Consider the following 23,421-nt stretch of genomic DNA (forward strand, 5'->3'; position numbering starts at 1 on the left):
GCCAGCGTGTCTCAAGAACAGGAATCAGTACAAGTGAAAAATGAGCGATTATATCGCTGCCTTTTCATGATTGTGACGTCAGAGCCATCTCTCGGCTATAGAAAACGAAACTGGTGAGGAAAGCAAATTCAATTATAAATTATTTAGCGGTCGTAAGCGAAAACTGCGTGCGGATCGATATATAGTAATGACTTAGGCATCATTTTGGGGTCCCTTTAAGGCAGCCATTGGTGCCTGTCGTCGCTGCACAGCCGCCACATCGTATGACTCTTCAGACTGTCGCACTCACGAACTGTCCAGACAAATAATTCGAAAGCATCGTGGTGCTCTCTGAAATGCCTCGTCTCGCGCCAGATCAACCGCTTGAGTGAGCAGACCGCCATTGCTGCGCTTGGCAACAACTGCGCGGTTTCTCATGAGGGCAAATTGTCTACATCTGTGTTGTCCCCGCCTTTTTTTGCGCTATGTCTTCGAGAAACTGCTACCAACTAGCCCAGACCAAACATCTGTTGCGAATATAAATTTGCATTTTCATGACTAATCATCTAAAAGGTTACGCAGCTAAAAAGTGCCCTTATGACGCCAGCTTACTTCACCATCCACAGTAATTGTCTACCAAACTGCTCGCCTCAAAGTAGTCCCAAATGTGGCGCTCAACGCCATTTACGGCATTGCAGCACGTACTTTCCGTCATGAAACGTCATTTTGACATCACCGTATCATGTGTATGCATAATGCATTTCCCGTTACACAACGTCAGCCAATCAGATTTCAGGAAGCGTCCCTTGACAGCAAGCAGTACATCTCATCCCACTGTGCTTTTCTCCCTACCATCTATACCGTCTTTTGTTCCCCCACAATTACTTGTGTTTACCTTCTAGACAGCATGAATAGCTATGCTAAAAAACTGTTTGCAAGGTTACGTCATTTTGACGTCGACGCAAAATGCCATTTCGGCAGCTCAAAATTTCGCGGCAGAATTTTGAAACACGTGATTATTCTGAGAACCAACCAGGGAAACAATATGGCGACGAATAGCGCCAATGTGTGTCTAGAATAGCTCCCCCCGGGTACTCCGGCACCGTTGTCGGCTTTTGTGAGTGTGGCAGCTGTGGCTTGGGCGGGTCAAGGCATTTAACGCGAAAACAGTATATGGCTTATCCGCAAAGAAACCCTTAATGCCAGATACCCTCGCGCAGAAATTTCAGTCTACAACGGTGGCGGTGTATCAAGGCGATTAAAGTATGACATTCACTGTGAATTAAGTGCTGCAGCATGTCAAAAATGATTTAACTTTGCATATTAAGTGATTTCATTTAAAGCAAAACTTTCACTTCCAGGGGTGACTCGAATTCACTACCTAAGATTGCGAGTCAGACATGCCGCCGACTAGGTCATTAAATGTTTTTTATTGACTGACTTAGGCATGATTGATTGATTTTTAGGGTTCAACATCCCAAACCAACTCTGGCTATGAGAGACGCCGTAGTGGAGGATTCCGGTAATTTCGACCACCTGGGGTTCGTTAACGCGCACTATAACATCGCACAGTACACGGGAGCCTGGCTTTTTTTACGATTACCTGCAGTCGTGGTCTCAGTGAGTCTCGCAACGGAATTCTCGGTGAGATGTGGATGCGAAAGCATTCACAGCACCGTGAATGCTTCCAGTGTGATTTCCGCGTGATTTTATGCCTGGCGTCCTCTGAGACCTGCGTCTCCTTACTGTTGTGCTCACGTCAATGGAGGATCTTGGGCGTTTCACAATAGAACAACCCTGCCTGCAGAGATTGCTCTCCTTTGTTTCTCCTGGATACCTTCTGCAGGCGTTCACGGGGTCATGGGTGGTGATGGTCAGTAAAACAGAGGGCTCGATGGCAGTTGCGTTTCGTAGAGAAAATTGTTCGTGAGGCTGGTTCCAACAATCTCGGATATAATTGGAGCACGTTAGCCCCGCTGTTAGGCGCATTATCTGAGTGGCTTACCGGGAGCACTGGAAGTGGTCGGTTCTACCATCGGGTTCGGGAGTCCATAGTATTGCCACGAACCATTCAAATGTTTATTTGTTCTTTTTCGCAGGCATGCGTTCTTATCTTTGTGCATCTAGCGCGCGGATCAGTTCTTTAGTCTTTGTTTTGTTCATACTCGTTTTCGCGAGATGCGGCTTGATCATCCTTTGTTGCGGCTGATGATTGAAGATGTATCTCGAAGGATTCCAGCCACGCGATTGTATCTCTACAATATCTCTTGTTATGCTAGTCACACCTCGGTTTTACCTAGTTGTTTCTACGCCTCTTTTAAATTGAGTGCTGACGAGTAAAAGGGGCATTCTTAGTTCGACGATCGACCAGCACGTTTGTTCTTTCTCATGTCGCTATCGAGCTACCGCCTGCCCTGGGCCATTCGCCGTCGGGTACCGGGAGCGGCCAGCACTCGAGCCCCCCAAACTGCCCCATCGACGCGCACTTCATAGTGGCTCCGGAAGGAGCTTCGAGTCACGACGTCGTCATTGACGCCATCAAGGAAGTAACTGGTGCTGACGGTATCTGCAGCACCTCGTCGGCCTCAAGTACCTCGTGTGCGTGCGGTCCTCAGCACACGCCACGAAGTTGTCTGCATCTGGAGCTGTACACCTCGGAAATCAACGTGTGCCGGTAGAACCTGTGGGCCCACCGGTTGTCTTCGTCACAGTCTATCGACTGGACCCTTACGTGTCCGACGATGTCCTGATTGCAGCTCTGGCGCCGTACGGGAAACCCCGTGGTGTTCAACATGTGCATTTTAAGGACAACCCAAGCAAGTTCGCGGGCACAAGGGTGGTTCGGTTAGAAATGCTTACCCCGGTACGGAACTTCATGCCTATCCAAGGCCGCAAAGTTATGCTCGAGTACCGTGGTACGAAGCGGGTTTGCGCGAAGTGCAATTTGGCGGGCCACATGGCGGCGGCTTGCAAGACACCGAGATGTGAGCGCTGCGCCGTCTTCGGACACATGACTGAGGGCTGCACAGCGCCATGCCAACGATGCGGTGGGCGACATGCTACCGTCGACTGCACCCAGCGAAGGACATAGCGGCGGTACAAGAACTACGAGCGGTTCGGGACGAACGCACCATTATAAATGAGCCCAGCAGCGTTTACCTAGCTCACGCCACCCGGGCAATACAGAGAGACGTAACACCCAGCATTACTTGCTACAACCCACCAGTGGTTCCTGAAATCAACGAACCGGCGAAAGATTCACCCCCGGAAAAGCTGGCGGCGGCGTCAGCCTCCGAGCGCGCATCACAAGCCGAAGCAAAAGAGCAGCGACAACAAAAGTCATTGCAAGTTTTGCCGGCGCGAATGGCGAGGAACGCACCGATGAAAGCATCGCAACTAGCACCGGCAACGATCCGATACAGGGTGAAATAACTGATAACGTTTCACGCTCTTCACATTTCATGGTTGCTTCGCCGGCTGAGTCTGCAGCTGCGGAAAACGGGTCAACGAGTCCTGCGAGCATTCCGACTCCGGGAAAGTGGGCGGATCAGGTGGATAGCGAAGACTCTTGTCCAAACTCGCCAAGCAGCGCGTCCTACGACAGAGGGTCTCCCGAGACGGACAGTCCATCCTCCTCAGTGTTCACGAACAGCCAGCCTACTTGCAGCCAACGCCAGCGGCCGCACCCCTCACCAGCAAGTGATAATGATGCGTCTAGGACATTTCGGACTCCAAAAAAAGCTCGTGTAAACTCGCCCGAGCGGGTCGCTGCTGAGGGTGAGTTCTCCGACGAGATGTACTTTTGAATTTTTGGTGGGCAAGATGGCTACGCTCATCCTTCTTAAATTCATGTTCCTTAACATACTCACGCTGAACGTTCAAGGTTTTCGGAACCCGGACAAACAGCGTGAGGTTGTTCACTTTGCACGATCCCAGAAGATTGACTTACTTTTCCTACAGGAGTGTAATTTGCGTAACCAGCGTGAAGTGCATGAGTTTAATGACCGATTTTCTGTTAAGAGTTTCTTTTCATTCAGTTATTCCCATTGTCATGGTGTGGGGATGGTCATTTTCAGGCGCAGTCTGCTGCATGGTAGTCATTGTGTCTTCGACACAGAGGGCAGAGTCACCGCGTTTGATTTTTTCTACGGCCAGCGGAAGATTCGTATAATTATATAACCTGTACGCGCCTGTAGACCATTCACAATCGAACGACTTCTACGCTTCTCTTTCACCTTTTCTTTTGGAGAGTCACCCATTCTTGCTTATCGGAGATTTTAATTGTGTTCTGGACATACGCTCACTAAGAGAAGTCCGACGGACAATGACGCACACTGTAGAGTTGCAGCGCATTCTATCACAGTTTGACTTGCATGACGCGTGGTGTCATTTAGATGGAGATTCTTTTGGCTTTACTCGGAAAGGCAGGCTAGGTTGCAGCATACTTGATCGGGTCTATGTTCCTGGTGAGCTTTTGACTGCAGTGGTCTAATGTCGCGTACTAGACATTCCAGCAGATGCCGGTTACCGTTTCAGGCAACCGCCCAGTTTCTGTGGCGCTTTACCTGCCCGGTCGACCGGGAGAACGTAGCGATATCTGGCGTCTTGATGTTTCAGTTCTGCGAGATCTGGAGGCTTCACATGAGGTTAGAGACGCGATCACGGCGTCGCTGGCAAAACCTGGACTAGGATCGCGTGACTGGGACACGCTCAAGGAGGAATGGCGTGACGCGTGCGTTAGGGCGGGTCGCCGCAAACGCGAACGCGAAGCGGTTGTTCTCAAAGACTGTTTAAGGCGCATCCGCATGGTTAAGTTAGGCGGCTCTAGGACTGCAGAGGCCCAGGCCTACTTGCAGTTCCAGCGTGATCGGTACACGCGTCTACAGTGCCTACATACACGCTCTGCAGTACGCTTGGCAGCTCAAAAGCGACCCATCTCCGATCCTGAAGTATTGCGCCTAGCACGGGACGTGAACGCGACCGGAAAGTTGCCGACATACGTTGCTAGCGTATACGTAGAGAATGGCCAAGAGAGCACTCAACGACGTGACACTGAGCGCATGTTTTGGAATTACTTTTCTGATCTGTTCACTTCCGAGCTACACATTACAAACCAGGAATAAAACACGCGTGTCAACCAGTTGGCTCCATCCTCCCGCGGCTTAATGATGAAGAATGGGCCTCTCTCATGCGTCCGACCACTACAGGACTGGTGCTATCCGTTCTGCATGGCGTGAACACGGGTACATCTACAGGCACTGATGGCATACCTATCGAATTTTACCGCACTTTCTGTTCAGAAATACACCATATGCTAATCAAGACTCTAAACGACGCACTTTCTCGGTACTTCGTTCCGCGTTCATTCGGAAAGGGTCGGATCGTGTTGCTCCCTAAACCGGACAGGGACGGGCGACAGCCATCCAGCTGGCGCCCCATTACGTTGCTAAATAATGGTTACAAAATCCTGACAGCTATCCTTGTTAAGCGCATTAACCCTCTTCTTTCTCAGCTAATTAGCCCCCAGCAGTTTTGCTCGGTCCCCGGACGTAGTATTTTCACATCATTAACATCACTGAGTTTACTCATTCACGTGAAGTTAGCGGTATTGTAGTTAGCCTGGATCAGGAGAAGGCGTTGATCGTCTAGAACCCTCATACCTAAATGGGATCCTACGCTGTTACAATTTCCCGGAAGCCTTCACTGAACTCATTCAACTGCTGTACAGCAACATGACTTTTGAATGGAGTTGCTACACCGTCCTTTGCTGTAACCCGCTGTGTTAGGCAGGGTTGCCCGCTATCGTCGGTGCTCTTCGTGCTCGCTATAGACCCTCTGTTGAGAGTTCGGCTTCGGTGCGTGGCCTGGCGTCTCAAGGGTTACGGCATACGCGGATGACGTAACGTTGCTCTTGCATGACAGCCTGGGGAGTCTTTCTCGACTGTACGCTGAGTACGCCTCTCTCTCTCTGGCGGAAAGTTGAATGAAAGTGAAAGCCAGGTGCTATGTCTGGGGCGTTCTGCTGATACTCTTCCGGACATGCTAACGCGCTCCGAGCATGTCACAATCATAGGAGTCACATTTTGTGGGAGCGGAATCTCTCCACGCACGTGGCAGAAGATTGTCGCAGCAATAGAGATGCAAGTGGCTGCCGTCGCCGCTTCCCCCTTGGCCATGAGAGAGAGGGCATATTTTGTGAAAAACGTGTTGTGCAGTAAGCTATGGTTTGTTGCACGCGTCGCGTTGCCTCCTTCTTCCGTAGTGCGCGAACTACACACTTTGTTGTTTGGCTGGTTCTGGGAGGGCAAAACTGAACTAGTCTCGCGAGCCCAGCTTCGCCTTGCGCGCGACTGCGGTTGGTGGAGCATGCCATGCTTGGTAACGTTCTGCAGGGCAATATGCGCTAAATGGGTGAAGAGTCTTGTAGGCGAGGCAGATTACGTAGGAAGGCCTTTGCTCCTGTACTGGCTTGGGAGCCATCGCCGTTCCTTGGTGCTCCGCGTCCTAGGAAACAGTGCGCCATCAGCAGCCACACCATACTACGCAGTGGCAGCGCGCATGTGCACACACCTAGAGGAAGCGTTTGCTGGTGAGGACTGGACTGAAATGGCCACCTCGCGATTGTGTGAGACATTGTGTCTTGCAGGGCTGCCACCGGGTACTGCACCAAGCACAATGCGCGACTCTAAATGGAAGGACGCTCACTGCCCCGCCTACCCGATACCGTAAAGGATTTCCGCTGGCGAGTCGAGTGGGGAGTCTTGCCGACGAAAAAACGGCTTCTCCGGTTTGGGATTGTGCCAGACAACAAGTGTGTCAATTGCGGTCACATAGAAACACAGCAGCATGCATTAAACGACTGCGTAGTGGCGCGCACAATTCGCCGGTTAGCGACTCGGGCATTTTCTATTCCAGTCTCGCGCACAAGACGACCACGCGAAGCTTTTGAGCGACTAGTTGTGAAGTCAATTGACTTCATACTACGAAAAAACCGAAATGCAGCCGCCTACTATAGGCGATCGCATCGACAAATGTACCCCATCTTTAAACGACTGACAGTGTCGCTGTGGAACCTTTTAGATACTGAACTTTTCATGCTGGGTGAGCAGGCTTAAAACTGATTTCCTATAAATAAATCAGTTCCTGCGAAAATGGTCCTCTCGCCACATACATGTATTCAACGGGAGGGTGGTATTTGAAGTTGTTTTCTCGTAACAACATGCACCCAGAAGCGCACTTGGACCTTTTCTTGAGCCCTTTCTAACATCCCCCTCCTCTGTTTTTGTTTCCGAAGATGCCGCCGGAGTTCAAGAACTGCCGGCCTGAAATTGAGACGACTGTCCCAGCTTCCTGGTCTAACCCCCGAAGAGCGGGATAGTCACTCTGTCGGACAAATAAAAGTTCTCGCTTTCTCTCTCTGCCGCCAGCGGTCGGGTCCGTGTGCTGTGCGATATCAGTTGTTGTCGTGGCTACAGGAAGAATGAAAAGCAAATGCATGGGCCTACTGGCTTTGTAGCTGAGCCACCTCCGCTGCTTCGTAAGGACAGAAGAGAAAATAGAGAAGAAAAAGAAGAGAGAGAGGTTGGTTGGTTGGTTTGTGGTATAGTGCCTAGAATATACTAGGCACTATAGTTTGTGGGGTTTAACGTCCCAAAGCAACTCAGGCTATGAGAGACGCCGTAGTGGAGGACTCCGGAAATTTCGACCACCTGGGGTTCTTTAACGTGCACTCACATCGCACAGCACACGGGCGTCTTGCTTTTCGCTGCCACCGAAAAGCGGCCGCCGAGGCCGGGATTCGATCCCGCGTCCTTGGGAACAGTAGTCGAGCGCCGTAACCACTGCGCCACCCCGGCGGAGGCGAAGAGAGAGAGGATGACGCGCACCACCACAGCCGTCGTCCACCACCGAAGTGGTGGCGGGTGCAATGACGGCCTACAAAAGATAAAAAGTTGGTGGCAGGCTAGCCCCCGCCGTAAGCGGCGGTGACCTATCTCAGCCCCATCAGGGCCAGGATCAGCCATCCTTCACCACCTCTCCCTTCCCAACCTCTCAGCGCACGTTAAAGATCCCCAGGTCGTCTAAAGTAATACAGATTCCTCCACTACGGCACCCCTTTCACTCCGCTTTCACTCCCATCTTTCTCCCTTGCTTTAAAGCGTGGTTAAGGTGTCCACAAAAGAAGTTTGTCAGACATTATATCATTACATGTAGCACTGGAACGAACGGCGATAAGCGGCAAACGATGAGAGGCAAATGATAGGAGAGGAAGGGTAAGTGGGCTTTCGCCCCTATACTGCTAGCACTTTTCTGCCGTCGGTGGAGGTCGTGCCTTCGCTCCGGCTACCACGTGACAGCGTGACGTCACGACCAGAGGAGAGCAGGGGCCCCAACTCGTCTCTTCGGCCGTAGTCGTTCCTTTGTTCGGCGCGGCGACTACCACGTGACGGCCTCCTCGGCCCGCCAGGTGAGGGCGCTCGCTAGGAGAGGATTAACGGGGTGCCGCAGGCGTGCTCCGCTTAGTCATGTCTGAGGAGTTGTACAAGGCGTCGCTGAAGCGACGTGCTGAGCTCAAACGCCGGCGCCGTGCCGAGGAGACAGATGAAGAAAGGCAAGAGCGGTTGGCTAAGCAACGCGCCTATGCCGCAGAATGGCGAGCCCGGTGGTGTTCTACACGTTCAGTGAGCGAGCCAGTGTTCAGACCAAGAGTCACTACTTTACGGACCACCAAAGCGTGTTCATTGGAATAAACAAATAGCGGAAACCATGTTGTGTCCAGAGTAAATCCTTCAGTTGCACAAAAAGCGAAGCCATGCCAAACCACCAGCAGAGCCAAGCGCAGCCAGGAAGGTATTGCTTTCGCAATTACTCAGGCTTAACCAGAGCTAATGCCACAGCTAATTTTTTAAAATTTCCAAACATATTAACCACTTTGCCACCGCTGCGGGGCTCAACATCTGTGGGAGGTGGTGGAGGGTGGCAGTTCCTGGCCCTACGGGGCTAGGACGGTAGGTCAACGCCGCTTGTGTCTGGGGCTAGCCAGCCACCAAATTTTATCTGTTGTAGGCCGTCATTGCACCCGCCACTGCTTCGGTGGTGGACGACGGCTGTTGTTGCGGCGCGCGTCTTTCTCTCCCTATTCTTTTTCTTTCTTCCCTACTTTCTCTCTTCTGTCCGCATGGGGCAGCGGAGGTGTCGCGTTGCCCCGCCGGGGCGTAATCCCGTCTTCTCAACGGTAGGGTCCCGCAACTTCTTTCTCGTCAGTGGTTGCCTCTGAGTGGGTTAAACGGCGATTGTTACTGAGAGGTGTATCTGAACGCAACCTAAAGGTAACATACACTCACTAAAGGCAGGAAATGATTACGCTGAAAATTATGAAATAGTGTAAGCGTTGTCATTCTGTTTACTCGCGGCTGTGTTCACGGCAGGTTTTGTGGCTATTAAGAATTAAAACCATCACATGAGATGCAACCTAAAGGGGAACACCGTCCAGAAAGATATTAGTAGCTTATTGTAATGTTGCAATGCAAAAAACAAATTTCTAAAAAATTAACAAATGCAGGATTCGAACATACATATCATTCGCCAAGTGCTGAGGTAACTAATGTTAATCCATTGCGCCACTGAGGCAACGAGTACGGCAGGCTTTAAATGTGCTCTTATTCATTTTTACAATATTTCCACTATCTGCCGCCAGGTGACGCTGCTCAGAGGACCCTACCGTTGAGAGAACGGAATCACGCCCCGCCGGGGTGGTGCAGTGGTAAGACGCCCGACTACTATGCCGGAGTACCCGGGTTCGAACCCGACCTCGGCGGCTGCGTTTCGATGGAGACGAAACGAAGAGGTGTCCGTGTGCTGTGCGATGTCAGCGCACGTTAAAGATCCCCAGGTGGTCGAAATTACTCCGTAGACCTCCACTACGGCTCCTCTTTCTCTCTCCACTTTCATCCCACCTTCCTCCCTTCCCTTAAGGCGCGGTTGCGGTGTCCACAGAATACAAGTGAGACAGTTACCGCGCCTTTCCCTTCCTATAAATTAATCAATTACAGATGTCGCATTTCGATGGAGGCGAAACGAAGAGGCGTCCATGTGCTGTGCGATGTCAGCGCACGTTAAAGATCCCCAGGTGGTCGAAATTACTCCGTAGCCCTCCACTACGGCTTCTCTCTCTCTCTCTCTCTTTCCACTTTCATCCCACCTTCCTCCCTTCCCTTAAGGCGCGGTTGCGGTGTCCACAGAATACAAGTGAGACAGTTACCGCGCCTTTCTCCCTATAAATTAATCAATTACAGATGTCGCGTTTCGATGGAGGCGAAACGAAGAGGCGTCCGTGTGCTGTGCGATGTCAGCGCACGTTAAAGATCCCCAGGTGGTCGAAATTACTCCGTAGCCCTCCACTACGGCTTCTCTCTCTCTCTCTTTCCACTTTCATCCCACCTTCCTCCCTTCCCTTAAGGCGCGGTTGCGGTGTCCACAGAATACAAGTGAGAGTTACCGCGCCTTTCCCTTCCTATAAATTAATCAATTACAGATGTCGCGTTTCGATGGAGGCGAAACGAAGAGGCGTCCATGTGCTGTGCGATGTCAGCGCACGTTAAAGATCCCCAGGAGGTCGAAATTACTCCGTAGCCCTCCACTACGGCTTCTCCCTCTCTCTGTAGACTTTCACTCCCACCTTCCTCCCTTCCCTTACAGCGCGGTTGCGGTGTCCACAGAAAACAAGTGAGACAGTTACCGCGCCTTTCCCTTCCTATAAATCAGTCAGTTTAGGCAGCGGAGGTGGCTCAGCTACAGAGCCAGTTGCAGGCCCGTGCATTTTCTTTTCCTTCTTTCTACAGCCACAACAACTCAAGATCTTTAGCTGGTTTGGTGTTTGGGCAAATGAGAGCACAACGTGCCTTGTTGGACACTTACAATGAACGACGCCAAGTCAGAGGTACATGCATGGCTTGAGCATTGCTGCTCAGTGGACAGCCAAACGAGCAGTGCGCGTAAAAGGCGTGCGTTTTTTTTTTTTTTTGCAATTCTGCGTTACGTCTTTTCAAACAGACGAGCCTTATAGGCCGTCACTTGAAGTGCGGTATATTGCAGTAGTTACTGTCTAGCGTCATGCCAACGCGGTTGCCATGGAGACGGCAGCATGCAAATTACAGTGTATTAGCGACCTGCGGTGTCTTGTTTAATAAACAGTCTAATGAAAGATACAGGCGTGGCTTGGTCTGTTAACGCACTGGGCTGGTGGTCGGAGAGGTAGGGTAAATTCATCCGTTGGAGGACGAATTTTTTTCGTAATGGTAAAACAGAATCGCGCCGTCATTTGATTGACAGGTTGCGTCTGACACTTTCTGTGGACAGACAGACGCACTCTCATGGACCTATAAAGGCTTCTCAAAATTCATCTTGTTAGCGCAAAAGGACAGGACACACAGTAGGAAGACACGGACACCACATGTACACACCAAGCGCCTGTGGTGTATGTGTCTTCCTACTGTGTGTCCGGTTCTTTTGCGCTAACAAGATGAATTTTGAGAGTGATCCCCAACTAGGCCAACAATTAACGCCTTTAAGGTATGAAGGCTTTTGTCCTAACATACAACATTGCCTGACAATGCCGTCTTCTGCCTCCACCGCCGCCCATCCGGCTCGTCTCCTGGGACCAAGCTCTCAGAATGCCCTTCGTGTTGTCTAGACTAGGCGGTGGTGTCCTTGAGGTTCGCAGACAGCCTTGGAGGAGTTAAACCATCGCCTGACCATGTACAATCGAGCTTCCACTCTGTCAACTAGGTTATCTATATGAGTCTAACCGGCCTCAGTAACACAGTATAACCAATCATAACAGATATTTTTCTTGCACAACTGGGCTTTCAGCCGATTTAAGCTGCAACAAGTTTTCTTTTTTTTTTTTTTTCAGTACGGGCACTTTAACGCGATTGCGTTAGTGAACAACCAAGCAAGGTCATGTTGCTAAAAAGAAAGAGGGGGGCTTTTGACCGACAGGATTGCACCGAAGCTGTGTCGTCGTCGTTACCGTAATAATAACTCCGACTGGGCTCAGTGTACGGGAAAGGCATCTCTCGTAAATAGTTCAGCACTGTAGAAACTCTGGCCACTTTGTCCCGGCGCAGACTCTGTAAACTCATCTGCTAAGCTGCTGACATCTTATCCCCCTTCGCAACCTCACGCACCCTTTCTGCCAACCCCCGCTACTCTTACCGCTTCTTGAATTCCGGTCCATTAGTTATCTTCGCTTTACGTATGCTCCATTTCTTCTTGATTTGGACATCACTAATGGCGAATTCCAATCGCAGAACTGGAGCAGCGCGCACGCTCCATGACAGAACGCCTCAATCCGGCGGAGAGCACGCTCCCAGACTCTGCGTTTCGAATACTCTTGCTCCGGCCGGAGCAAGTAGGTGGCGCTCGCGAGCAAACGGAGAAAGTACCCATCATACCTCGCACTTGCCCACACTTTTCGTGCGCTCGCGTCGTCTGCTTTGCAAGCCTGCAGCCTTTCTTCCCTTTGATATGGAGGTTACACCAGCCGTTTACGCAATTATATCCTCCTTGCTCGAAGAGCCGAGCGCGGACACACACGCTAAGACTCCTTCAGCACTTTCTTTAATATGGAAGAAAACTTCGGTTCACGTACCGAATGTTTGCAGTCTTCCAGAGCCGAGCTGTAACGTGCGCGGCTTTGAGTTTACACGGACGCTTGATTCTTCGACAGATGAGTCGGAACTGTTGCTCTCCGACTCGCTGTCCTCAAGCAAAGCGAGCGCAAGAGCGCGACGCGAATCACCATCCATGGCGGCGGCAAATACTGATCGTCTGCTATGGAGCGGCGCGTTGCAGAGACCAGAAGCCAACGCGGCGAGCCACTGGAAATGGATGCGCTAGCTAGCGCATGCGCAAGCGTTGCTCGGAAAGTCACGTCACGCAAACTTCCGGTCGGTTCCCCCGATTTCGGCGGAGCAGTTTTGACTGCTCCGCGGAGCGACCCTTGCTCGGCAATTGCTCCCGTTCTGCGTTCGGAAGACGCGATCCGTGTTCCGGATCTGCGTTTGGAAGACAATTGCTCCGAAAGGAGCAGAAAACGTTGCTCTGGAAGTGCTCCTGCTCTGCGATTGGAATTCACCATAAGACTCATTTCTTAGAGAACTCACTCTGCTCTCTTGCTGTCTGCTAACTCTGTGCTTTACCCTCTCCTTTCCGTAGCTCGTTGTAATGTCCTCAGCTCAATTAGGATACTTTTCTTCCCCGATCTTCTAGTGCAGATCAGAGCTCGCAACAAACTGCTGTATATTTTACGCGAAGCGTGTACAGCTCATTTGGTCTGAAAGCTGTGGCCGTTGTCGTTACCCGGAATTGAGAAAAAATGTGTCGCAAAAATGCCCGCGTGATTTAGTATTGAAATTGTGACGCGAATGTTCTTAAAAACACCAGCGCAAAACGTAGGTACAAATGAACAGAAAACGACAGGACGGGCGCTGACTACCAACTGTTTATTCTCAGTTGGTAGTCAGCGCCCGTCCTGTCATTTTCTGTTCCTTTGTCCCCGCGTTTTGCGCTGGTCTTTTTATGAGCTAGTATGAACCAAGTGACGCAAAGAGCTATTTTTATCAATCGAATGTTCGTTGTGCATATTTAGGTTTCCAATTTAGCATCTATATATTGGTCAAGAGGGTGGCTAGTTTCAGGGGAATAGCCAGGGGGAGGGCGTATGGGGCCCCCCACGAAATGTTGTCGTACTGTCATACACCGCCGAACAAAACAACCACCAGAGCCGGAAATCATTCTGGGTTTTTTCTCCAGTATGCCTTTTTCACGCTCAAAAAGAGATTTCGGCGGGAACAAAAAAGCGAAAAGTGCATTTAGTTTTCTGAAATCGTTCATCGGACCATACAAAGGAGACAAACCACACTATCAGACTAGCTGACAGAGCACGCAGGAACGCGTGAAAAAAAAAAAAAAAAGAAACTAGGAGGGAGCATGACGCCAAACTCGATCTTCCGAGGCCGCGCTGTCTCCTCCCTCTCGGGCCTCTTTTTCGCACGGAATCTCAGTTTTTTTAGCCGCTATGTATGCTCCGGTGGAAAGACTGCTCACTTGTTCGTAAAACTTGAGTTTGTTAGAATGCAAATGCTGCATTTTAATCAAAGTTATAGGAGGCACCCTTTCATCTGTGAGTCCGTCAGGAAAAGTACGCATTCGAAATAATTTTAATTGCTGGAAAACTGGCTATGATGAATTTTCAGTCCTGCACTTGCTAAGCTAAATGATTTTCGTCTGAAACAATACACGCGCAGGATACTCGATGGAACGAAAGCCCCGGACGGTCTTCCGTGCAATATTTGCATCCCGGCATGCAGAATTTATGACGAAGTTGGGTATCTCGATACGGAGGAGGCTGAGCAGCAACGTCAGCCCCCCTGGAAGAAAATTTCTGGCTACGCCACTGAGCAATCACTTGATACAGGCTGCGCGCCAGATGACTGGAATGTTTGCAAAATTATTCCTCTTCTTAAATCTGGCGCTAAACGCTGTCCCATATCGCTCACTAGCATTCCGAGGAACACGCCATCTTCTGCTACCTAGCAAAATCCCAAATTCCTTCTTCAGTAGTTTTCAGCATTGCATTGCTGACGATTGGTCGCTAGGAGACTGCATATTCCTGGACTTTTGTAAAGCTTTTGATAAAGTCTCGATTGAATTACGAGTTTTTAAAACAAGCAGATTAAACGTCATGATAACGTGCTTGCATGGCTGCACTCCGTTATGATTATTCAATGCCAATTTGTAATAGCAAATAATACTAGATCTCAGTTTTTTCTCAGTCGATTACGGTGTGCCTCAAGGTTTCCTCCTATTACTTCATCAATTTGTCCCTTTGCGGAGGACTGTATTATCTATCGTAAAATTAACAACGAATATCCGATATCGAGAGCATTCAGCATTGGAATACGAAGCTGAACATTAATAAGTTGAAATATACACGTGTCACCTGCGTCAGCACAACAGCTCCCAATTACTACATGCTCCTCTTAAATCTTTCTCATGACACACATATTCAGGTGCTCACGTAACTAATAACTTGTCACGGAGTTGCACGTTCATCACAGAGTTAATAACGCTAACACAACTCTTGGCTACCTCAGAAGAACCTTTTGTCGTTGTCCTAAAAGTTCTCCTTTATAAAACATTGGTTCGTCCCAAACTGGAAAATGCAGCTTCGGTCTGGGACTGACGCGTCGTTTCATTCATCACTGAACTGAAAAGTGTGCAGAATCGCGCATCTCGCTATATATTGCCTATCATGGGACTCCTAGCGTCATGAAAACTTCCCTGTCATTGATTTCGGCTATGTTTATTTCATAAGATCATTCACTATAATCTATATCTCAAGCAGAACACAACCATCCTACACGCATTTATCACATCCACAGGGTACGACTTCTATTGTGTCGCACCAAACATTGCATGAATCCTTCATTCCCAGCACTTTTAATGATTTGAGCCGCACCCCTCGTGCCTTCTTGCCCCCCCCCCCCTTTTTTTTTTTGCCCCAGCCTTTGACACTGTGTCTGTTCTGTCGTTTTTCTTCCTGTTCGTTTTCTTTTTCTTAACACGCGTACTGCTCTGTTGGGTTGCTGCTGATTTTGCGCCCGATATCTTTTTGCAAATTTTTGCAAATTTTGCCCTGCAGTGGCTGATGATGATGATGATTATATAGTCACCATTTAGTTATCCTTTTGCTGTCTTGTGTGTTTGTGTGTGTGTTGTTGTGTGTTTGTGTGTGTTGTGTGTGTAGGTTCACTCCCCTCTTTAATTCCCTTGGTCCCTGAGGGTAAACAGACTGTTCGAGCGGGGATCACAAAGCAGCGCTCCGAAATCATTTCAAAGGCCAAGCTGCGAAGAACGGCGTTGCGGACCGCTTTGACCAGCACCAACCCACAAGAACTAAATGGTACGCTGATTCGTAACCTTATTATTAGCAATAATTAAGCTAGTTCACATTGGGTGCTGTCGTACTCCTCAGACGACCTAGTTTGTTTCGTATCGACGGCGTACAAATTGGCTGCAGCGCAATGGCGGATAATCCACGCTAACCTTATTACTGCAAAATAACGATATGATCGAGCGACGCCACTGGAGCTATGTACAAGCTAACCGGGTGGGCTGCTATTCGGCTGTGAGGATAAAATTGCTTGCTTCTACTAGCGGCTCCGTGAGGGTGTCAGCGATCTTCAAGAGGGATTCACTTTTGACGTTATTTCATCCCACGGGTTATTGTTTACGCAACAAATTCTAGCACACTTTTTTTTTTTTTTTTTTTTTTTTTTGACACGGGATCCATCGTAGAGTACGTTTGACGATTGCGGTGGGTTCGCGGCAGTGGAGACACCGCCTGCGCGCGCCGTAATGCCGCGCCTGATTTTCCAAACAATGCATTGCGAATAAGTGTGGCTTGTTCCATCGATTGATCACGTCAGTTCGTTAACTGCTTGCCTTAGCCAACGGTGACAGCCTGTGTGACAGCGCCTAACCAGGATTCACGATAACAGCATTTATTAATAACCGTTGGCCGATTGTGTGACTGTCTATCGGCTGCATTTTATTTTAAATATTCGTAGCGCCCAAATTGGAACGCGACGCAAATATTTCTTTTAAAGGCAGCCATTGTCTTATACTTATTTAGCTTTTTAAATATAGCTTATTTCGGAGCATAGAGTAAGGGAGTGCACGTTAAAGAACCCCAGGTGGCCAAAATTTACAGAGGCAAACCCACTATGGCGTCTCTCATAGCCTCAGTCGCTTTGGGACGTTAAACCCCACAAACCAACCGACTATTTTTTCCGTTTCCAATGTTCGTTGAAAACGTTAGACCTTTTCGGCTGCATTTTATGGAGTTTCACCCTGCAAAGCGACTTGGAGACTCAGGCAACACGATTCATGCCGTACTATATAATGCTTCGGATGTTTAGACCACTTGTGGTTCCCAAGACAGCACGCGTGTCCTCTTGCACCGAAACGCTGACTTCGCGGTCGGCATCGAACCCTCGTCCTCGGGATTACTTAATTTCTATTTAGAGCTGTTTATTCTTTATTAATCTTTGCTCAAGACAGATTTTCATTGGGCCACTGTAATGAACTGGGTATTTTGTATGCTGGCACATTGGCTTTTTATGCTAACGAGATAAAATGTCCAGACGGTAGATCCTTCGGTCATGTATACGCTTAAGTACTGCAAAAACGTAAAAAAGAGGTGTCCGCATGCTGTGCGATGTCAGCACACGTGAAAGATCCCCAGGTGATCGAAATTACTACGTAGCCCTCAACTACGGCTCCTCTTTCTCCCTTTCCACTTTCACTCCCATCTTCTTCCCTTCCCTTACGGCGCGGTAATGGCGTCCACAGAGCAAGTGTGACAGATAGTGCGCTTTTCCTTTGCTGTGAACTAATTATCATCGATCTGAGCTGTCCTCCGGACATGTGTAGCTGCCTAGAAGGCGTCCCTTGTGATAACGGGGAGTTCCGCTCTGCTAGGTGCGTTGACTTGCTCAGTTTGTAACGAAACTGCGTTTGTTAGAGATGCAAATTTCTGTTATTTCTACCACGCACGTTGTTCGCCTGTACAAGAGGTGCGTGTCGGTTTCTTGTGCCTCTTCTACCTTCCTCCGTGCGTTTTTCGTGCGCTGGAATAATGTCTCGCAATTATGCGAGAGATGGGCTCGTCAGCCCTTTTCCAATGCCAGTGAACTGCCGTTTGGCGAAGCACGGCAGTCAATTTGTACTTTCAACACATACCTGGAAATCATTCAAATAACTTTTTTAGCTTTCGCGGGCTGCACATGTGAAAGGAAATTCCACCATGTCTGTTGAGATCACGAGGCTGCGTTTGAAAAAACAAACAAACAAAAAAGCAGGCAGCTCGCGTGGGAGCAAAGCGTCGCCTATCAGTGCGATAATAGGCTTGCTGGACAAGTCGCTCATTCACGATGGCAAAAAAGCGCGTGACAAGACGCGACAGCGAAGAAATACGCGGCGACATAAGTGCGATGTTGTCGCGTTTGGTCGCGCTCTCTTTTGCCAGAACGATAATACGCTGCATAAGAAGAAACGAAGTCTGCTGCGTAGGATGTGCGGATATATCCGTTGGTATGATGCAGATTTTAATATGCAAAAAATGTTTAACAACTTTCCTGAATTTGCGTGAACTCTCCGTGTATGAAATCACTCAGCATGGAAAAAAGGATGAAAGACGCCAACAGTCAGCGAGACCAAAGGGAACAAAGCGGATTTTATTTTAATTCGGCTCCTGTAATGACCGAAACCTCTACTGTAATTATTTTCAGGTGAAGGGTAAATGAATACGTTCGTTTACAAGCAAAATTAAGCACCCAGGAAAGTAGAAGATTGAAATACCTTTGGTAAGAGTTTACACAACTTCCTTTCGGTGTACTTCCCTTCGTTCCGCGCGGTTGTTGGCTTCCTTCATTCGTGTATGGTGTAGAGCTCCTCATTTCCATTACATTTGTCACCAAGAAACTTTTCCAAACTGGAAATAGGTGGAGTGCTAGTAGAACCTTCCATTATTCATGCATCAAAGAATATATTTCTCCCAGGAGATTTGCCTGCTTATACGTAGCTCGCCTCAGCTTATCTCGGCTGGAAAACATTTGGAGGGCACAACTGAAAGGGCAATTTCACTTTCTGGAATTAAGCCCTGCTGGTATTTTCATGTCTCCACTCGGCTGCTTAAGAAGTTCGCGTCCGAAGGAGGAAGTCTACGCAGCGTTGGGAAGAAGGGCTGTTGCGTCATGCGCGACGACTTCGTGCCACGCGTGTAGTGCAGCGCTGAAAGGGGCGCCGCATGCCGTTGCCCGCCCATTGTTCCCAGCGTTCTTTTTCCTCTGCCGCCGCACGCGGAAGTCGTTCCGCGCATCAATGACGCTTCGGAAGCGCCTCCGTGATTTCCCGGGAGATATCCCGCCACTTGATCCTGCATAATTCCACGAAGAAAGAGCGCTGTCTGGTGAGTGTGTGCTGAAAGCGAGCCGCTGAAGAGCAATAAGGACCTTTTCTGAAGCGCGCTGGGTTTCCGGCACGAAGACTTAGGGAATCCACGAGCGGTGAAGGTAGACTGCTACCTGAGGCAGCGCGAACTATCTGTCCAATATCGGAGGTTACAGGCAGGGCCAGACACTGCCGACACAGAGCCAACAATGGCCTCCTGGTTTGTGCTGCGATTTCCGGCTCCAAGTACTCTCAGAGAAGCCTTAACCTCTAAGTTCGGGCAGACCGGTCACCATCGCAAAGTACGACGATTTCTGTGCTACGAGGCTACTGACAGTATGTGGCCAATTTAGGGTCTTCTTCGAGTAAGACTGAGAGATAGAGGATCTGCTTCTTGAAATACCACTTCCCTGCAGACAAGCTCTATGACTCACGGAACATTGTTGCATCAAGGATTGCATCCAGCGTGGCTACCTTTTTGGCTTCGTCCGGAGCTTAGTCTGACATGCCATGCTTAAGGTCGTTCGTTTGACCAGGTGGTCTGACGCTTATTGCCTGAAATTCACTTAGAGACCAAGAAACGTCACTACAGAATTAAGGCTGCTTGCATGCTTCCAAGTGAAGCTCCTGTAGAGATAATCGGCCTAACTGGTCCTCGCTCCCGTACTCCTAACCACAATCCAGCTGCGGCAACCGTACACACTTCCCGAACCCCACCCTGGAATAATAAAAAGGTCATAATATGAAAATCACAGGTTCTAACCACAGCTTGACGGAAGTCCTTGAAACCTCTCACTACGCCTGATTTCATAATGTGCGGCTTTCTTCCAGGCATGCAGTTTCACCTTCGGCTCGTAAATTTGTACGATGTAGCAGCTTTGCACTTACCGATTGCAGTGTTAGCTCGATGTTATCCAGAGGTTGTCCTCGCACAACGGTTGTCCTCGCCTCAGAGCGACGTGTCTTCTTTTCGAAGTTTGGAAACAGCCGCAGACTAAAGCGAATTGAGCACAGCTGAGGAAGGGTGGAAGCACGACGACTGGGTCGTCTCTACACAGTGAGCGGGATCATCGTTGGCGGTACAGCGCCGGTGGTACGGGGTGGCGCTTTCGCGTTAGCCGAGTCTTTCTCTGCTGGGGTCGCCCACCGCTTTATAGACGAGGGCCCCCGACGCGAGGGAGAACCCCCGAATTTGGGTCACCGCGGCACGCCCCCTCTTCCTCCTTTCCCTGTAGCGGCGCTGCCCGAGAAGCAGCTTGACCATTTCTTCTTCCAAAAAGAAAGAGGCGGGAGACGATGGCGCATTTCTGAGGGTATTTCTTTATGCTTACTCTGCCGGCGCTTTATTACGCGACAGTGGCCAGAACCCAAAATTGAGAAAACGGTATCGGAATAATAGCAGTGGCTCAGCCGTTCTGTCATGCCGTTTCGCTTCTTATCATCCATGTGCGACGGTGAATCGAAGCGACAATCTTGGATTGTATGCCGCTAAGTGACGTTCGACAAAAACCAACTTATGGAACAATGTGCGAAATGAAAAGGCAGTGTTAAAGGAGTTCTCGCGTGTAGTGTTAAGGAGCCACTTGACTCAAATTTTGTTCCCTACGAGAGAACGAGGCCGCGAGGGGCAAAGAACTGTGAATTAAGCACATACTTGCGAATCTTCGGATTCCCTTTTTAATGATGATATGCAGACGTTATGAGTTGTAGTGCCTGAACATTCGTGGGAATTTGTTAGTTATATTTGTTTAGGGTAAGCCATATAGACTGGATTGGTAAGCTATTAATTTTAGGTATCGTGGCGCAGATGGCGTTTTCAGTATCCAAGTTAGAAGATGATATTACTGTAGTGATATGCGCATTGCAGGTTAGATTGTTGCTAACATCGTGCCCTTATATTTATAAAATTCAGTGAATTCAACGTTGACATATGAGATCACATTGAGAATACAAACGGCTAAATGATAGCACATTCAAGTTCCATTAGCCATCAGTGGTGCATATAATTTAAGTCGTTCTCGGATGTGCGGTCGAAAGCGCAGAATGGGCGAACAAGTGGGCCCGAATGAAAGCCTCCTTCGCGGTGCCAGGGAATAATATTAGTCCCCGGAAAAAGCGTTTCTAAAAATGAATGCTTTTTGAGAAATGCTCACCCACACGACGGGAGTTCTTGCTCACAGCTTCCGCCGCAGCCGCGGTGCCCGTGTTACGCTGCTAAGGCGTCGCAGAATTTCCTGCACTGGGGTTGAGAGGAAGTTTCATGATCGAGTTGCCCTTTTACTAATTACAAAGTGCCCTCCGCAATGGGACGATTAGGGAGACGGCCAGAGAGTCGTCCTCCGCTGTGTTCTCGGGCGGCAGCTTTGCTGTAAGCTACTTTGATAATGCGGCTGGGTTTTAGAACGAGCAGCGTGAACGATAAGACGGGGGTATTGGATGCCTCGATGCGGCACCCCATACACTGCTGCTGCGTAGTCGGGTGGTCGGATGCGCATTTTATGTGCTGCTTTTGAGGCGTGCTTCGGTGTGTACGTTGACAGCGTACTCGAGCGGCAATGTGCTCCCGAATTAAGACGCTCCTATTGCATAAAAGCGCTAACAAAGGTCGAAATGCTCAGCAACTGCGGCATGATTACTGCTCTTTCGTCCGCCACATCGGCTTCGACGCTGCTCGTGCACATCGGTTTATCTTGCCATCGGCTACGCCACATCAGCAAGCTGTTCCCGAACAAGTGAAAATATTAATTTTAAAACTATCTCAAGCTCCTATGAAGCTAGTTGCTTTGCACATCAGGAATAATTTATATTCCATTCTCCGCAGCATTTCGGCCCACCGACATCGTCTACAAGATAACGATGTTTTCAATCCGCTGCGTTCCTGACACGTATCCGATATTGGGAAATGCTGTTTTACTCCAACTATCGTATTCTATTCTTTGTTACGCTGTTGTTGCCATCACCGCGTTGTGGAAATGAACTATCTTCTCAAGGGCATTTGTCTTAGTGTCTGCTGAATAAACCTGTGTATTGGCTGCCGCTTGCGGTGCATTATCGACGGCCGCGGCAACTTTGCAAAGCGAAAACCTTACTAGCACCATTACGCGAAAATCCTTTCGCTGGCGTATGGACTCCAAAACCACTTCACGTGTAATCAAATGTGACAAATACTGCGTTTTTTCGTTCTGTCAACCAATTATAGAACGCTGGTTGTGTGTACCGTCTGCAGGCTCTCGCGTTTGTCCCGATTCTGCTCTTGGAACTCTTTCGCACCAAATAAACGGAGAGTTGAGCTAGTTGGCGCATTTTTTTTTTAAACACACAGCGCAACAAACGAAGGAAAAACAAACAGACGAGAACTCATTTGTCCTTCGTTTGTTTTAAAAAAGGAAATACTTTGCTGCTACCGCCCTGTCCGGTCACCTGTGACGAAACTTGCGATACTTTAATGCGAAAGTATTTTTTGGCTAATGAGGGACGTGGACATAGCCTGCCGCTAGTCTGTCATCACAGCGTGTCCGCACATACTCACACTTAAAGAAACGCGTCATCGCCAGGAATTGAACCACCATCCGAACAGATCAGCTTCCGTGGCACGAGATAACTGCACTATCGCCGCAGACGATCACACCTTGTGTAAAACTGCAACGCACTCCTGCGCCGTCAAGAACGTCGTCGTCACGAAGTTGCGCCTGCGCCGCTACTTCATTTAACCATAGGTAAATGCGCGGTACACATGCGCCATTGGGTCGAGTGCGGCCAAGGGCAACTAGCGTAGTGTCGGACAAATCCACCTGGCGACATGACAGAACTCCTTGCGCCTTACCGCACCTGAGAAGTGCGTGCGTGTTTTTCCAAGATCCCTCATCAGAACTTCGCCCATGCGGCGCGTCCATCAGATATATATTTCCAAAGAGACTTTTTCTCTGTGAATTGTTTAAATGAGATAGGATTATGAACTTCCTCTGAAAAAAAAAAAATGCGACATCTGGCGGCGCTTTCTGCCATAAAATTTGTTGATTGGTGAACGAGGTGGTTCCTGATGTTATGGCGGGGTTCAATGCAAAAGAACGGAGCTGAACGCAGGCGCAGAGCGGGTAATCTGTGAACACAAGCGGCAAAAGTTAAGTGACCATATTCCTGAGATCTCAAAGCGGTACAAGGGTGCACGGTAATTTTTCGAGAACCACTAACGATACGGACATAAACTTGGCAGCGTTCCGTCAAATGTTTAGTTTAGTGGACACCGATGCACATAAAAGAGTGTTTTTCTCAATAAAAGGTTTTGATTTTTCCCCGCGATTCGTAATTATGGATGTACAGTTTTGGTCGGGAATCCAAGTGTAGCGAGGCACGACGGTGACGCGAGCCCCGTGTGTGCATCCCTTTCTCCTCTTCCGGCAGCCTGCTGACCCAGCTTCTGCGGGC

At 49.2% G+C, this 23,421-nt stretch overlaps 1 protein-coding gene across 3 annotated transcripts in view; it reads right to left on the reverse strand.

The window, feature by feature from the left end:
• Positions 1-22,694, reverse strand: part of LOC146187775 (uncharacterized) — a 98,627-nt gene extending 75,933 nt beyond the window's left edge. Inside the window, exon 1 of one of the 3 annotated variants that reach the window (XM_084603534.1) lies at positions 22,526-22,694. The gene's annotated coding sequence lies outside the window, so the exon portion shown is untranslated. Of the gene's footprint in view, positions 1-19,884; positions 20,389-21,149; positions 21,476-22,525 lie in introns of those variants that run through there. The other 2 variants (XM_084603533.1, XM_084603532.1) reach the window with 2 other exon arrangements.
• Between the last annotated feature and the right edge of the window lie 727 nt (positions 22,695-23,421).

The sequence above is a fragment of the Amblyomma maculatum genome, chromosome 5 (assembly GCF_055883805.1).
Source record: "Amblyomma maculatum isolate TAMU_Amacu chromosome 5, ASM5588380v1, whole genome shotgun sequence".
NCBI classification, from domain to species: domain Eukaryota; kingdom Metazoa; phylum Arthropoda; class Arachnida; order Ixodida; family Ixodidae; genus Amblyomma; species Amblyomma maculatum.